At 36.5% G+C, this 16,950-nt stretch overlaps 1 long non-coding RNA gene and 1 pseudogene across 1 annotated transcript in view; one reads left to right on the top strand and one right to left on the bottom strand.

The window, feature by feature from the left end:
* LOC145506893 (uncharacterized) overlaps window positions 1-16,950 on the top strand; it is a 71,638-nt gene that overhangs the window by 31,588 nt on the left and 23,100 nt on the right. The window lies entirely within an intron of this gene.
* Window positions 7,790-14,331, bottom strand: LOC145539158 (olfactory receptor 10AG1-like; annotated as a pseudogene).

Here is a 16,950-nt window from a genome sequence, read left to right as displayed (position 1 = left end):
TATAAGTCTAGACAACCATGAATATTTTTTTACTACCTCATCCTGACACTTTAACCATGTTTTACTCACCTGTTTAATTCAATGTAGATAATAGCACTGGGACACTGATTAAAACTGTCTTGTGGAATGAATCACACTTTTTTTTTTCAACTAGCTTGTATCATCCACCTACATTTGATGAGCTAACCGTTGCCTTCAGAAACTGTCATCTGCTTTCTTCTTATCGTATCTGCTCTTTATGTAAGGTCTTCTCACAATTCTTATTGTTCCCCTCTCTCAATTATTCCTACTGTTCAAGTAGTGTAATGCATTTGAAATGCATACTGAAATAAAATATTTCCAGAAAAAGAAAGAACAACAGAACTTGATAGCAAGACTGTAGTGAAATCTTGTTTTGCCTCAATTTTTATTTGTCAAATGGAACCACATTTTATGACTGTTAAGTGGAATTATCAGTGTAAAGCCATTATTTGCAAAGTAAGAAATATTATAATTTTTCAAATTCTATCAAATTGGACTTATCTTCAAAACTTTAAGTGTTAGTTGCTCAATCGTGTCCGACTATTTTGCCATCCCATGGACTGTAGCCTGCCAGGCTCCTCCGTCCAAGGGTTTTTCCAGGCAAGAATACTGAAGTGGGTTGCCATTTCCATTCACAGGGATCTTCCTGACCCAGGGATCGAACCCCGGTCTCCTGCATTGCAGGCAGACTCTGTGCCATTTGAGTCACTAGGGACCACACTTCTGAACTCTATCTCACCAAAAATTTCCCTCAAATTATGCCACATATGTTCTGGCCTCTGTGACTTCTAGAAACTGTTGGGTCCTTCTATTATACTATTCAGAAAGAAAAAAAAATTAGCTAATTCAGCTATATGTAGCAACTTCTTTTACTCAAATTATTCAATTTTTTTTTTATATTTCCACTAAAACAATGATTTCCTTTGCTGTGGGGGTTATTATATTAAGTGTAGGTGGTATGTCATAATTCATTTATTACTATTGACAGCAAGTTTATAAAATCGAATTGAAGACAGGAAATAAAATCTAAAATTGATGAATGAAGTACAGAAACCTTTTTCTTTTAAGGAGAATTCTCCAAAGACAAAAAGAAAACCTGGCAATATATATTTAATACTTTCAGATTCATTAATCATAGAACTTAATTTTAACAAGCAAATGATTCCCTTGGTGTTAGTAGGATGCATACTCATTGTAATAAAGTCCATTCTCTTATCTTACTCCTTAGTAATATACAATTAAAATTTTAAGAGCTTGAATATATACAAACTGTTTAAAAGAGGTATAACACAAAGTGATCAATTAGTAAATACTCACAGTTAAGATGATAATGATGATGATGAAGATGTCAGTAATATGATATATTGGACCATTGTATTACAAAATACTTTGTAATTTCTCATTTGATAATATAATGATGAGAATCAGAAAAGTAAAAAGCTGTGTGAATTAGGGTTTGAAGTCAAACAACAACAATTACATGCAACAATTTCTTTTTTAAATTTTCCAGAATAAGTGTTGTCTTTCTGATGCTATTATATACAGATATATATATAAAAAATAATTTGCAACTGGACAAAAATGGTTCATGCTTACCTGTTTAAATTGATATCAAATATAATGCTTACCTTTATAGATAGAGTGAAAAGACAGAGAGAGAATGAGAGTTTTTCCCTCATAGTTAGATAATTCAGATTTATTTAAAACAGAGGTTAATTGGCATCTAATATATGTTCTATTGTTTTAACATGTAGAGTTCTTTAAATAGGAAATATTTACTCTTGGGATCAGCTCCTTCCCCAGGTTACCTACCTCCTAATTGAAATAAACTATTCTCCCTGCCACTCAAGGACTTTATTACAACAACCAAAATCATATCTGCTCATACCACTCCTCAAAATTCTCTACCTCTCTTATGGTATTTTGTGATCATTAGGAAATATACACAATGTAAAATCAAAAGTTTATGATTATGTATTACTTGTGATATGAAATGAAGATGTTCTTAAAAAGGATGCAATTATACAATGTTTCAAATTGAAGATAACTTAATTTTTCTGAAGTAGGAAAAAATTCAGAAGTAGGAAATGCAGGGATGTTGGGGGCAGTTATGCCATCTTCACCATGAATCTTGTCTACACAATCACACAGTAGCCAGGTGTGCCTCTTAACTTCCCAGACTACAGAAAGGGAGCTGGTGATCACAGGAATCAATCACTAATTCCTTTTTTTGATGTACACTCTGGAAACAGCATGCAGAGTTTCCAGGAATAGTCCCTCATCTCAACTTTAGTTGCAAGATCACTCCAAGTAGGAAGAGAGGATGGAAATATTTCTAGCTGTCCTGCCATGTGACCGGCTAAGATTCCCTATTTCTTTCGTTAACTTCCCTCACTTGGAACAACCTGAAATTCTAAGTAGTTCCTGGATAAACTTCTCAGTCAAGGGTGTTCTCAGGTTAATTGTGAGGATTCTCAGCAGTGGTTACAATGTAACAGAACAATTACTCGCTATCACCTCTTACACACACACGCACACAAACACACTCACAAAATACAATGTAAGAGAATATTAGACTTAACTATGGGAAGCAGGAATACATTTGCACCTGTATAAAGATTAAAGGAAATTTGAAAAAAGCATATTTTAGAAAATCATGCCAATGCATGGAAATCGATCACTCTTCAAGGGTTATATATTTATATAACATAACAATGTTTAGTTATTACTTTGTGATTTATTTTAATTTAATTTAATTCTAGCCATTAAAATACATAAAAACATAAATTATGTTTAGCATAATCTTATCTTGGTTTTAATTCACATTTCATAATGGCTAATGGTGATGAGCATCTTTTATGTGATTATTTGATTTCTGTTTATTTGCTTTAGTAAAATATCTATTTAAGAATTTTGTACATTTGTTAGTTGTTGCTTGGCTTCCCTGGTGGTTCAGACAGTAAAGAATCTGCCTGCAATGCAGGAGACCCAGGTCCAATCCCTGGGTAGGGAAGATCTCCTGGAGAAGGGAAGTCTACCCACTCCATTACTCCTGCCTGAAGAATTCTATGGACAGAGGAGCCTCTTGGGCTATAGTCCCTGTGGTCATAGAGTCAGACATGACTGAGTGACTAACACTTTTTCAGACTTTCACATTTATTAATTGCATTATTTCTATTTTTACTGTTGAAGGCACCCTAGGTTTCAGAAAAAATCATTAAATAGGATTCACTAAGCTTACTGGATAAAAATTAAGCAATAATTTATGACAGTCAAGGCATCCTGTTAAATATCCAACTCCTTTTTTGCACTAGTGAAAAAAGAGAAAGCCATCCAACATGAACAGGAAAATGGTTTCAGCAGACTTACCATTTGAGTGGTATCCTCTTAGAATGGGTCTTATAGCTAGATGCAAACTCACCATAATGTCAAAAGAGGCAAATTTATATATAATATACGTTTTATATAATAATAAGTGCTGTAACATTCTTATTGGAGAAGGCAATGGCACCCCACTCCAGTACTCTTGCCTGGAGAATCCCATGGACAGAGGAGCCTGGTAGGCTGCAGTCCATGGGGTTGCAAAGAGTCGGACACGACTGAGCGACTTCACTTTCACTTTTCACTCTCATGCATTGGAGAAGGAAATTGCAACCCACTCCAGTGTTCTTGCTTGGAGAATCCCAGGGACAGGGGAGCCTGGTGGGCTGGCCTCTATGGGCTCGCACAGAGTCGGACACGACTGAAGTGACTTAGAAGCAGCAGCAGCAACATTCTTATGCATGATGATCTGTAGTATTTATAGAAATGTTATATATATATATATATATATATATATACACACATATAGATACATATATAACATAATAAGAATGGTAATTATGCAGTGACTTATTCCCCATTTTTGTCTGAAAAGTACTTTTTTTTTCTTATTTAAGAGTGAGTGTTCCTTGACAATCTTATTTAGCATGATCCTGTTCCAAAGAGAGAGAGAGTAAGGTGTCTAAAGAGAAATTTGAATACATTTACTACAATTTTAGTTCTTATTACTGTAATTCACTATATATTACTGAAGGGAGTAATATATCGAGACAGTTGGCAGATAGAAGGTTTTAGGAATTGTAGTTCATGGCTCAGCGGCTAAAGAATACATCCGTAACGCAGGAGACACAGGTTTGATCCCTAGGTCAGGAAGATCTCCTTGAGGAGCAAAATGGCAACCCACTCTAATATTCTTGCCTGAAAAATCCAGAGGAGCCTAGCAGGCTACAGTCCAAAGTGTTGCAAAGGGTTGGACATGACTGAGAGACTAAGCACACACAACAAAGGCCACATGCAATTTTGCAGCTTAAAGATACGATGTTTAAAACTTTTATGTATCTTCTAAGGACACGTATTTCTATACGTCATAAATTTTTATTGAAATGGGCTTTTGTTATTATAATTGTTACTACCTTCTTATGGGTAATTAAGCTTAGTTTTCACAAGTATTTTCTTTAGAAGGTCATTATGCCAAAACTATTACTATTGCTAAAGAAACAATGTGTAAATGTCCCTTGTGAAAAGCAATCTTCAACATATAACAACATTCAACCAAAATGAATCCAGACAGGAATGCGCATGTTTTTTGTCTCATTAAACACACATTTTTGGTGGTATATATTTTGAAGCCATTGTTTTAACATAACAGAGAATCTAATCTCACCAAGTCATATACTGGGTAGCCCAATCAGGTGGCCAGAGGTGAAGAAATGCTGCTGTCCAGAAAGCAGGTGTAGTTTAAAAATCTGGAAAAACAAGATACAAGAGACTAATGTTTGGTCTTTACTTCAAGAGATTAATGGAGCCCCAGATGGCAATCTTTGGCTAATATTTCAAAAAAGTATAGATAAAGTCCATTGTTTTTATGAACCATATCATAAATTTCTTTCCTGTCAATTTAAAATATATTAGCTGCTAATGGATAGAAAACAAAAAAAAATTAAATGTCAAGAAATAATTTCTAGGGGCTACCCCATGTGAATCAAAAGTTTGGGAAGAAAAGAGTTAGAGAAATAAAAGGAGGAAATACAAAAATCGCAAGGAATTTTGTAATGGTATAATCCTGCCCTTGTTAATAAACACTGAGTTCACAATGATACACATGTTTACTGATATTTCATTTGAATATTACTGAAGGTCTAGCTCTGATTTAGAACTCAGTGCATGAAAGCCTTTCCTTTGGTATTCTGATTGGAGTTATTCCACATGAGGGTATAGTGGGTTAAATAACCAATGTTTAGTGGTTCTCTGAAATCTCTAGATTTTTTAGCATCAGTCTGAGATAAGCCATAGCAGTGTTCATTTCTTCAGTCATTCATTCAATCCCTCTGTCACACATTATTTAACTGCTAATGAGCAGTTACTATGCCATAGAATCCAGGAAAGCCAACAAGTACAGGTGTGGATTAGTAAGCAATTATGTACGTAAATAATCTTGCATATTTGCAGTATATTTGAGCCAAAAATCTTAGCAGACTGAATTCTGTTGTTGTTTTTGTTCAGTGGCTAAGTCAAGTCTGACTCTTTGTGATCCATGGATTGCAGCATGTCAGGCTTCCCTGTCCTTCACTATCTCCCAGTTTGCTCAAACACATGTCCATTGAGTCGGTGATGCCATCCAACCATTTCATCCTCTGAAATGATGCACATAACACTTTTATTCATAAAGAAGGATTATTTTTAGACATAGAGTATTGAAGATAGATTAATTTGCCTAGTATATACCTAAGCACAATAAATTTTGGTTTATTATTTTAAAGTATCTAAAAGTACATTTTGGAAAGATATTCCCACCTGAATGCAGAGTTCCAAAGAATAGCAAGGAGAGATAAGAAAGCCTTCCTCAGCAATCAATGCGAAGAAATAGAGGAAAACAAGAGATTGGGAAAGATTAGCGATCTCTTCAAGAAAATTAGAGATACCAAGGGAACATTTCATGCAAAGATGGGATCAATAAAGGACAGAAATGGTATGGACCTAACAGAAGCAGAAGATATTAAGAAGAAGTGGCAAGAATACACAGGAAAACTGTACAAAAAAGATCTTCGTGACCCAGATAATCACGATGGTGTGATCACTCACCTAGAGCCAGACATCCTGGAATGTGAAGTCAAGTGGGCCTTGGAAAGCATCACTACGAACAAAGCTAGTGGAGGTGATGGAATTCCAGTTGAGCTATTTCAAATCCTCAAAGATGATGCTGTGAAAGTGCTGCACTCAACATGCCAGCAAATTTGGAAAACTCAGCAGTGGCCACAGGACTGGAAAAGGTCAGTTTTCATCCCAATCCCAAAGAAAGGCAATGCCAAAGAATGCTCAAACTACCGCACAATTGCACTCATCTCACACGCTAGTAAAGTAATGCTCAAAATTCTCCAAGTCAGGCTTCAGCAATACATGAACTGTGAACTTCCAGATGTTCAAGCTGGTTTTAGAAAAGGCAGAGGAACCAGAGATCAAATTGCCAATATCCGCTGGATCATCGAAAAAGCAAGAGAGTTCCAGAAAAACATCTATTTCTGCTTTATTGACCATGCCAAAGCCTTTGACTGTGTGGATCACAATAAACTGTGGAAAATTCTGAAAGAGATGGGAATACCAGACCATCTGACCTGTCTCTTGAGAAACCTGTATGCAGGTCAAGAAGCAACAGTTAGAACTGGACATGAAACAACAGACTGGTTCCAAATAGGAAAAGGAGGATGTCAAGGCTGTATATTGCCACCCTGCTTATTTAACTTCTATGCAGAGTACATCATGAGAAACGCTGGGCTGGAAGAAACACAAGCTGGAATCAAGATTGCCGGAAGAAATATCAATAACCTCAGATATGCGGATGACACCACCCTTATGGCAGAAAGTGAAGAAGAACTAAAGAGCCTCTTGATGAAAGTGAAAGAGGAGAGTGAAAATGTTGGCTTAAAGCTCAACATTCAGAAAACTAAGATCATGGCATCCAGTCCCATCACTTCATGGCAAATAGATGGGGAAACAGTGCAAACAGTGTCAGACTTTATTTTTTTGGGCTCCAAAATCACTGCTAATGGTGATGGCAGCCATGAAATTAAAAGATGCTTACTCTTTGGAAGGAAGGTTATGGCCAATCTAGATAGCATATTTAAAAGCAGAGACATTACTTTGCCAACAAAAGTCCGTCTAGTCAAGGCTATGGTTTTTCCAGTGGTCATGTATGGATGTGACAGTTGGACAGTGAAGAAAGCTGAGCGCTGCAGAATTGATGCTTTTGAACTGTGGTGTTGGAGAAGACTCTTGAGAGTCCCTTGGACTGCAAGGAGATCCAATCAATCCATCCTAAAGGAGATCAATCCTGAGTGTTCATTGGAAGGACTGATGTTGAAGCTGAAACTCCAATACTTTGGCCACCTCATGCAAAGAGTTGACTCATTGGAAAAGACCCTAATGCTGGGAAGGATTGGGAGCAGGAGAAGAAGTGGACGACAGAGGATGAGATGGTTGGATGGCATCACTGACTCGATGGACATGGGTTTGGGTAGACTCCGGGAGTTGGTGTTGGACAGGGGGGCCTGGCATGCTGTGATTCATGGGGTCGCAAAGAGTCGGACACGACTGGGCGTCTGAACTGAACTGAAAAGTACGTTATAAACTAGAAGTTGTTAACTTCTTAACAGAGGAATGTAGAGATTTGTAATGATTCTCTGATAACTACATGCAAGTAGATAAAGCACTGATAATTAACCTCATCACGCTATATTTTAAGTAATAATTTTCTCAGTGCTGCAATCACATGCTTGTTCTGAAGGCTGTATATCATGGGATTGAACATCGGAGTCACTATGGTGTAGAACAGAAAGAGGAGTCTGTCAGTTCCTGCAGAATGACTGGCTTTTGGTCTTGAGTAGATAATGACAGCAAATCCGAAGAATAACACCACAACCAACAGGTGAGAAGAGCATGTGGAGAAGGCTTTAGTCTGTCCTCTGGCGGTTGGCAACCTCAGAATAGTGGAAATGATTTTGCTGTAAGAGGCAAGGATCAGCATAAAAGGTACAGCAACAAACAACAGAGCTACTGCATAGACTGAGAGCTCATGTGCAAAAGTGTCTCCGCAGGCCAGCTTCAGAATGGGGGGAATGTCACAGAAGAAGTGGTTAATCTGGTTCGAACGACAGAAACTCAGAGAGAAGATCTGGCACATTTGCCCTGTCTGCACTGGGATTCCACTGACCCAAGGAGCCCACAGCCAGCTGGAGGCACATCTTTGGGGTCATGACCAGGGGATAGTGCAGAGGGTCACAGATGGCCACACAGCCGTTATAGGCCATCACCGCCAGGAGGAAGCACTCAGTGGTTCTGAGGATAAGGAAGAAGCACATTTGAGCACAGAAATGCTTCTGTCCTGAGTCCAAAGGTTCACCAGAATCCTAGGGAGAGTGACGGACATGTAACAGATGTCCAAGGAGGAAAAGTTTGCCAGGAAGAAATACATGGGTTTGTGCAGTGCAGGGTCAAGCATAGTTATTATTATTATAAGACTGTTTCCAATAAAGATAATGATGTAAATGATGGAGAACACCCCAAATAATAGCCATTGAAGGTTTGGAAGGTCAGAAAACTCCATGAGTACAAATTCCATCACTTTGGATATGTTGTCTTTTGCTTCCATATCTTCATATTTCACCTGTGGGAATGATCCAATCAGAGGTACTATTATTTCACTTTCATTAGGTCTTGTTTTCTTATTTATAAAACGGGATGTTGCAGCTTTCTATTTTTCAATTTCCTACAAAAACCAAACCTATAACACCAGGTACTCTAAATGTGTGATAAAGTATGTTTTTCATCATTATTAAATCTATCTGTAAATTAAAAAAAAAACTTTTAATCTTTCTTTTCTGCTATATACAATATTTAGTTCTGAAGATGCAAAATTGTAATTTTGCTATTCATCTGAACACTCAAAATTACAAATTCTGAATTTAAGTTCCTTTGTGAAATAACTTGATATTTTCATTTGAAGTGTTGTTCTTTTCACTTCTCCATTCTGTTTTTCATTATCAATTCAAATTTTTTTTTTTTTTTTACTCTTTTAAATGTCCTAAGCAATATAAAATAGTTTTAGGGATACATAAAGTTAATTTTTAAAAATCAGTTTTTTTTCAGTCATATTTCCAACATCTTTTTAACTTTGACATTCTGCATATTTAGCTATTTTATTATAAAACAAAGTTCATCAGCTAACCTCTCAATATTTTTGAATGGTATTTAATTTTTAAAACTATGTATTTCAATATAGTGTCTACAAATTCAGCATTGATAATTTTTATTCAGATTTTTCTGCTCAAAGAATTCTAAGCTGGTCTTCCTGTCCAGGAACTCTCATAAGGGTAAGAGGCATGTTCATATAGCATTTATATTCATTAAAACATTCAAACTAGAATGTTCACCTGTCACACACTTACTGTAAGAAATACATCCACCACAACAGCTATCTGAGAGCCTCTTAAATTACAAAGGACTTCAATAATTGCAACAATTCTGCTGAATACCTTTAATTAATTAATTGTTTTGTTTTGTTTTGTTTTGGTCCTATGTGAGTGTTAGTTCATGCATGTGAAAGCCTTGGGTTGAGATTGTCCATCTTTAAGTCATCTTTTTTCTTTGCTATATCTAGGTTTTAAGCTTTTGATCATCAGTGTGTCTTTGTATGCAATCTGTATTATGTTTCTTCCACAAAAAGTGACTTACTAACTTCTTGAATTAATAATTAAAATGAATCAACATGTTTGCTTTGTCAAAATAGTCCTCAACATGTAAACAAGGATACTTACCCAAAATTCAAATTGACCATCCTTCCCTCCTGGTACAGCTCAACCATGCCTTCTCTGCATATATGTCTGTGTGTGAGTGTGTGTGTATTTAGAAATTGCACTTTTTTCACTTACTTTTGCAAAATATCAAGTTATTTCATTATTTTCAGTATGTCATACATAGCTCTCATGGTATGTGTTAATTAATTTGGAAGTCCATGGAAACAGTCACTGCAAAGAAGAGGCACACCTATATCCATATTCTAAAGTGTTTTAAGTCATAATGAATGATCAACATTTTGGCTACAGAAATGTAGACACACATGGGGCAGAAGCAATAGTCCATCAAAACTGTGGGCTTCCCGAGGAATTCGGTGACTTAGAAAAAGAAAGCTAATAACATTTATCTATTTAATTCAATGTAGAGTATATTACTGGAACACTGATTAAAATTGTTTTTTGAATTAATTTCCAATCTTTTTAGACTGGCTTACATCATGCACCTACATTTGAAGAGCTGTTAATGTTCAGAAAATTCCACCTGCTTGATTTTCTCTATCGTATCTGCTCTTTATGTAAGGTCTTCTCTGCTTCTTTGGTCCTGTCTCTCAATTCTTTCTACTGTTCAAGTAGGGTAGTACATTTGAAAATCATACTGAATCTAAGGTGCCAAAAAAAAAAAAAAAAAAGAAAAATCAAGAATAACAGAATTTGATATTAAGAACATAGTGTTTCACATTTACTAAAATCCTTTTTAGCTTCAACTTTTTGTCAAATGGGACATTTTGTTAAAATCAATGGAATTATCAATGCAAAGTCATTTATAATGTAAGACATATTGCAATTATTCAAATCCCATCCAAATCATACTTAATCTAAACTCAACCTCATCAAAATTACTTTTCTCAAATCTCATAGCATAGCTGCTGGTTTCTGATTTCTGGAAACCTTTAGATGCTTTTATTTCTACAACTCAGAAAGAAAATTACTAAATGATTCAGCATACATAGCCACTTTTGTATTTACTCAAATAATTCATGTTTATTTTTCTGACCTTTCCACTGCAGTGTTTATCTTTGGTGTGAGATTTATGATTAACATATACACCATCTATCATCAAAATGTATAGGCAAGTTTAAAAAATCAAATTGAAGACAGGAAATACAAATCTAGAATTTGTGACTACAATTCCGAAGCCTGTATCCTTAGGATAAGCATGTAAATATAAAAATGAAAACATTCCAATGTCTCATTATTATTTTCCATTTCATTTACCATAAAATTTAAATTTAACAAGTATAGAGTCTCTTTAATAATAGGATGCAAACCCATTTTAGGAAAGTTCATTTATTATTTTTCTCTTTAGTTATATACAATTAATTTTAATGGAATAGCCCCAGATTTAATACATGAAAACTACCTAAATATATGTGCAACAAAAAATCACTACAAGTGTTAGCACTTAAAAAGATTATAAATGACAAAAATGTTGAAGAGGTCAGTAATCATTGGTATATTAGCCCAGATGTTACAAAGTATTTTATTATTTCTCATTTGATAATATAATGATGACAATCAGAAAAGTATCAAAATGTTATCTGAATTTGATTTGAAATTAAATAGCAACAATTACTTTTTTTAAAATTTTCCAAAATGAGTATTCTCTTGCTGATGCTAAATACATACATATATATGCAAAAATAAGTTGATATTGGACAAAAATGATCCACACTTAGCTGTTTGAATTGTTAAATATAATGCTTCCCCTTATAGGTAGAGTTAAATGACAGAGAACATGACAAAGATTTTTTGTTTGTTTGTTTATTTTGACAGTTGAGAAATTCACATTTACTTGAAATGAGGTTAGTCAGCACCTAAAATGTATTACACTGACATAATAGATAAAGCCCTTTAAATAGGAGATATTATTTGCTCTTGGGAACAGCTCCTTTCCCAGCTCACTTTCTATCTGAATAAAACAATTTTGTCTGCCACTCGAGAAGTTTGGAGACGGCAATGGCAAACCACTCCAGTACTCTTGCCTGGAAAATCCCATGGACTGAGGAGCCTGGTGGGCTGCAGTCCATGGGATCGCGAAGAGTCGAACACGACTGAATGACTTCACTTTCACTTTTCACTTTCATGCATTGGAGAAGGAAATGGCAACCCGCTCCAGTGTTCTTGCCTGGAGAATCCCAGGGAAGGGGGAGCCTGGTGGGCTGCCGTCTATGGGGTCGCACAGAGTCGGAAATGACTGAAGCGACTTAGCAGCAGCAGCAGCAAGAAGTTTTGTGTAACAACCAAAATCATATCTGTCCATACCGTGCCTTTTCAAAACTCTCTACTTCTCTAACAGCATTTTTGTGATTGTTAAGGAATATAAGCATTGTAAAAGCAGACATTTACATATTACTTATGATATAAAATAAAGATTTTTTAAAAATGCAATTGCACAGTGTCTCAAATTAAAGAGAAGTTTATTTTTCTGTCATTAAAATTTAGAAATAAGGGTCTTCCATGGTAGTAGAGTGGATAAGAAACTGCCTGTCAATGAAGGAGACACAGGTTCGATCCCTGGTCCTGGAAGATTCCACATGTCACGGGAGAGCTAAGTCTGCACCATGACTACTGAGCCTGCACTCTAGCATCTGCAAGCTGCAACTATTGAAGCCCATGCTCCTCAGAAAGAGAAACCACCACAATGACAAGCTCCATTACACACATATACGCAATCACACATAGACACTCACTCACAAAATGTAATGGAAAACAATATTAGATTTAACTATAAAAAGCAAGAATACTTTTATACTTTATAAAGATTAATGATTAGAAAGATGAAAAATGTATTTTAGAAACATTATGTCCATACATGGAATGGTATCACTATTCAAGGTTTATATATTTACTCACAAATTTTGTTATATTATTTTGTGATTTTTTATTTTATTTTAATTCTAGCCATTAAAGTACATGTGTATCATAATTTTATTTTAATTTTAATTTGCATTTCAAAATGCAAATGCAAATGCTGAAGATAGTGAGCAAGTTTTGTGTTATTATTTGAATTCTGTGTATCCTTTTAGTAAAGTATCTATCAAAGAGTTTTAGTCTCTATTACAGTATCTATCAATTTGTTGATTAGGTTGCTTCTTCTCTTGCTACGGATCTTGGGGAGTTTTTGTATTGTCTATATACATTTCACTTTTTTGAATATGTGATTCACAAATACTTCCACACCTCAGTTTTATATTAATGTTTTGTTGAGACAAGAAGACAACTTATTTTCTCCTTATGAGTCCCATTTTACATATTTAGCAGACTTAATCTTAATAATACAATTTTAGTTATAAGAACTTGTTATGACTCAGTTGTTCAAAGGAAAGACATTGAAATAACCACGGATCAGTACTGATGTAGCTACTATTAATCACAAGCTCTTGAATTAATTTTTCCTATTTGGGGATGCTATTTCCAATAATCATGAAAGTGTCATACTTGCAGTGAGCCAAGTTTGAAAGAATCTGCAAAGCCTACAGATTTAACAATGATTTTGAATATCAAAGATCATATAACAGCAGAACAATGTTGATGACAAAATTAAATAATATTTTAAAAATAAGGTATTTGCCTAAAAAAACGCTTTTAGATCATCAAATGTCTGACTGTAAAAAGTTATATTTATGAAAAAACAAAATAACAGAAACATGCAACTGCCGGAGTCCAGCTCCAGCAGCCAGGGAATTGGCCTGAAGGGATGAGCGATGTAGGCAGAGAATGATGCAGCCTCTGACTCAAGGTACAGGTGCTGCTACTGCTAAGTCGCTTCAGTCGTGTCCGACTCTGTGCGACCCCATAGACGGCAGCCGACCAGGCTCCACCGTCCCTGGGATTCTCCAGGCAAGAACACAAGGTACAGGACTGCATGTTTATTTCAAGCATCAGGTTTTCTTTTATACTTTGACAAAAGCATTAGGTCAGAGGTTTGACATCTCCAGTTCCCCCTCACCCAGATTTATTGTCTCCAGAAATCATTGTTGCCCTTCAACCAGAGTTCCTGCTTTAGCGATTCTCTCAGAATCAGGTTTACTATCTATTATCTACTTTCTCTTTAAGTATCCTATGTTCAACTTGTGACTACATTGTAACTCATGCTTATCTCTGGGCTGCATACCACATTCCTCAGTTTATTTCTTATCTTTCTAAATCCTGCTAGCGGCCTAGTAGCCTAAGTTCATTATCTCCTAAAAAGGCTTCTAGCTATTAGTATCTCTAAAATTCCTAATCTCTATAAGCTATAGTAAAATATGCCAACACTACAACATTCCTTAAACTTTTAGCTTCTAACTATTCTTAATTATTCCTAAATCCTAAACTCAGCAAACTTCTTTTGCCATAAACATTTCCCTCACAAGCAGGTCTCAGATAACAATCTTTCCCATGGCCTCAAGCTGCGACCTACATGCTCATCCTGGAACATTCTTTGTAAAGATCCTTGAACAAATGTCAGTAGTTAACTTTATGGGTTATTTCCTGGGCATAACTGCAGAAGGCTTTATGCTTTCTCATGCTCCTCGCAAGAACAATAAGCACCTTAACACTATTTCCAGTCAACTCAACTGAAGGAAGGAAAGGAAAAGTCAGAATCACAAGACCTAACTTCTTCATCCCGGGACCGTGCCTGCGGGATGAGGAGAGGGGGTTGGGGCCGTGCCTCCATTTTGTCAGTAATGCCTAACGCGGCTCCCAACATGCAACACTTTTCTTTAAAATATCAATAGATCGATAGATCTTTCTAAAGTTAGACCTTTCTTGCCAATCTCCCATTGACACCAGGAAAATATTAAAATATTACAAAATAATAGTGAAACGTGTCTGTATCTTCAGCAGTCCATATCCCAAGAAGTTCATATATCAGATGAGAGTGTGTTGAGTACACGCATACCAAAGCAAAGCATCCTTGAAACACCGAAGTACTCAGCCACAATACACACATGATCATCATTAAAATCTACAAACAATAAATGCTGGAGAGGATGTGGAGAAAAGCGAACAGTGTTGCACAGTTGGTAGGAATGCATGTTGATATAGCCACTATGGAGAACGGTATGGAGAATTCTTTAAAAAAAAAAAAATTAGTAATAAAACTACAATGTTGTTGTTCAGTCACTCAGTCATGTCCGACTCTTTGAGACCCCGTGGACTGCAGCACGCCAGGCTATCCTGTCCTTCACCATCTCATGGAGCTTGCTCAAGCTCATGTCCATTGAGTCAGTGATGCCATCCAACCATCTTGTCCTCTGTTGTCCCCTTCTCCTGCCTTCAATCTTTCCCAGCAATAGGGTCTTTTCTAATGAGTCAGCTCTTCACATCAGGTGGCTAAAGTAATGGAACTTCAGCTTCAGTCAGTATCAGTCCTTCCAATGAATATTGAATACAACAACCAGTGGGAGCTGTGGAATGCTGGCCTAAGTCCTTTTGAAGGTCACCATTACTGTCATTACCCCTACCATAGGCCAAACTACAGAGAGGGAACAACACTCCACCCATCAGCAGAAAAGTGGATTAAAGATTTACTGAGCATAACCCCACGATCAGAGCAAGATCCAGATTTTGCCACAGCCAGTACCTCCCAGCAAGAAGTTTCTACAAGCCTCTTACCCTTATCCATCAGAGGGAAGACAGAATGAAAACCACAATCACAGAAAACTAACCAAACTTATCACATGGATCACAGCCTTTTCTCACTTAATGAAACTATGAGCCATGCCCTGCAGGGCCACCTAAGATGGACAGGTGGAGAGTTCTGACCAAGTGTGGTCCACTGGGGAAGGGAATGGAAACCACTTCAGCATTCTTGCCTTGAGAACCCCATGAACAGTATGGAAAGGAAAAAAGACATGACACTGAAAGATGAATTTTCCAGGTTGGTAGGTGCCCAATATGCTACTGAAGAGTGAAAAAATAGCTCCAGGAGGAATGAAGAGGCCGAGCCAAAGTGGAAGCAACACTCAGCTGTGGATGTGTCTGGTGGTGAAAGTAAAGTTTGATGCTGTAAAGAACAATATTGCAGAGGAACCTGGAATGTTAGGTCCATGAATCAAGGTAAATTAGAAATGGTAAAACAGGAGATGGCAAGAGTGAACATTGACATTTTAGGAATCAGTGAACTAAAATGGATGGGAATGGGTAAATTTAATTCAGATGATCATTATATCTATTACTGTGGGCAAGAGTCCCTTAGAAGAACTGGAGTAGCCCTCATAGTCAACAAAAGAGTCTGAAATGCAGTATTTGGGTGCACTCTCAAAAATGACTGATCTCTGTTTGTTTCCAAGGCAAACCATTCAATATCATAGTAATCCAAGGCTATGCTCCAACCACTAATGCCAAAGAAGCTGAAATTGAATGGTTCTATTATGACCTTCAAGACTTTCTAGAATTAACACACCCAATATATGTCCTTTTCATTATAGGGGACTGGAATGCAAAAGTAGGAAGTCAAGAGATACCTGGAGTAATAGATAAGTTTGGTCTTTGAGTACAAAATGAAGCAGGGCAAAGTCTAACAGAGTTTTGCCAAGAGAATGCAGTGGTCATAGCAAACACCCTCTTCCAACAACATAAGAGACGACTCTACACATGGACATCACCAGACGGTCAATACCAAAATCAGATTAATTATATTCTTTGCAGCCAAAGATGGAGAAGCTCTATACAGTCAGCAGAAATAAGATTGGGAGCTGACTGTGGCTCAAATCACAAACTCTTTATTGCAAAATTCAGACTTAAACTGAAGAAAGTAGGGAAAACCACGAGGCAATTCAGGTATGACCTAAATCAAATCCCTTATGATTATACAATGGAAGTAACAGGTCAATTCAAGGGATTATATCTGATAGAGTGCCTAAAGAACTATAAATGGAGGTCTGTAATGTTGTAAAGGAGGTGGTGATCAAAATCATCCCCATGAAAACTTCCATAAGACCCAGCAATCTCACTCCTGGGTATATAACCTGAGAAAACCATAATTCAAAGAGATATGCAGAACTGTTTACAATAGCCAAGACATTGGAGCAACCTAGATGTACACTGACAG

This window comes from Giraffa tippelskirchi, chromosome 1, assembly GCF_054371585.1.
Source record: "Giraffa tippelskirchi isolate mGirTip1 chromosome 1, T2T-mGirTip1v1.2.pri, whole genome shotgun sequence".
In the NCBI taxonomy this organism is placed as follows: Eukaryota; Metazoa; Chordata; class Mammalia; order Artiodactyla; family Giraffidae; genus Giraffa; species Giraffa tippelskirchi.
The sequence above is the reverse complement of the archived record's forward strand: the minus strand, read 5'-3'. Positions and strand labels throughout refer to the sequence as shown.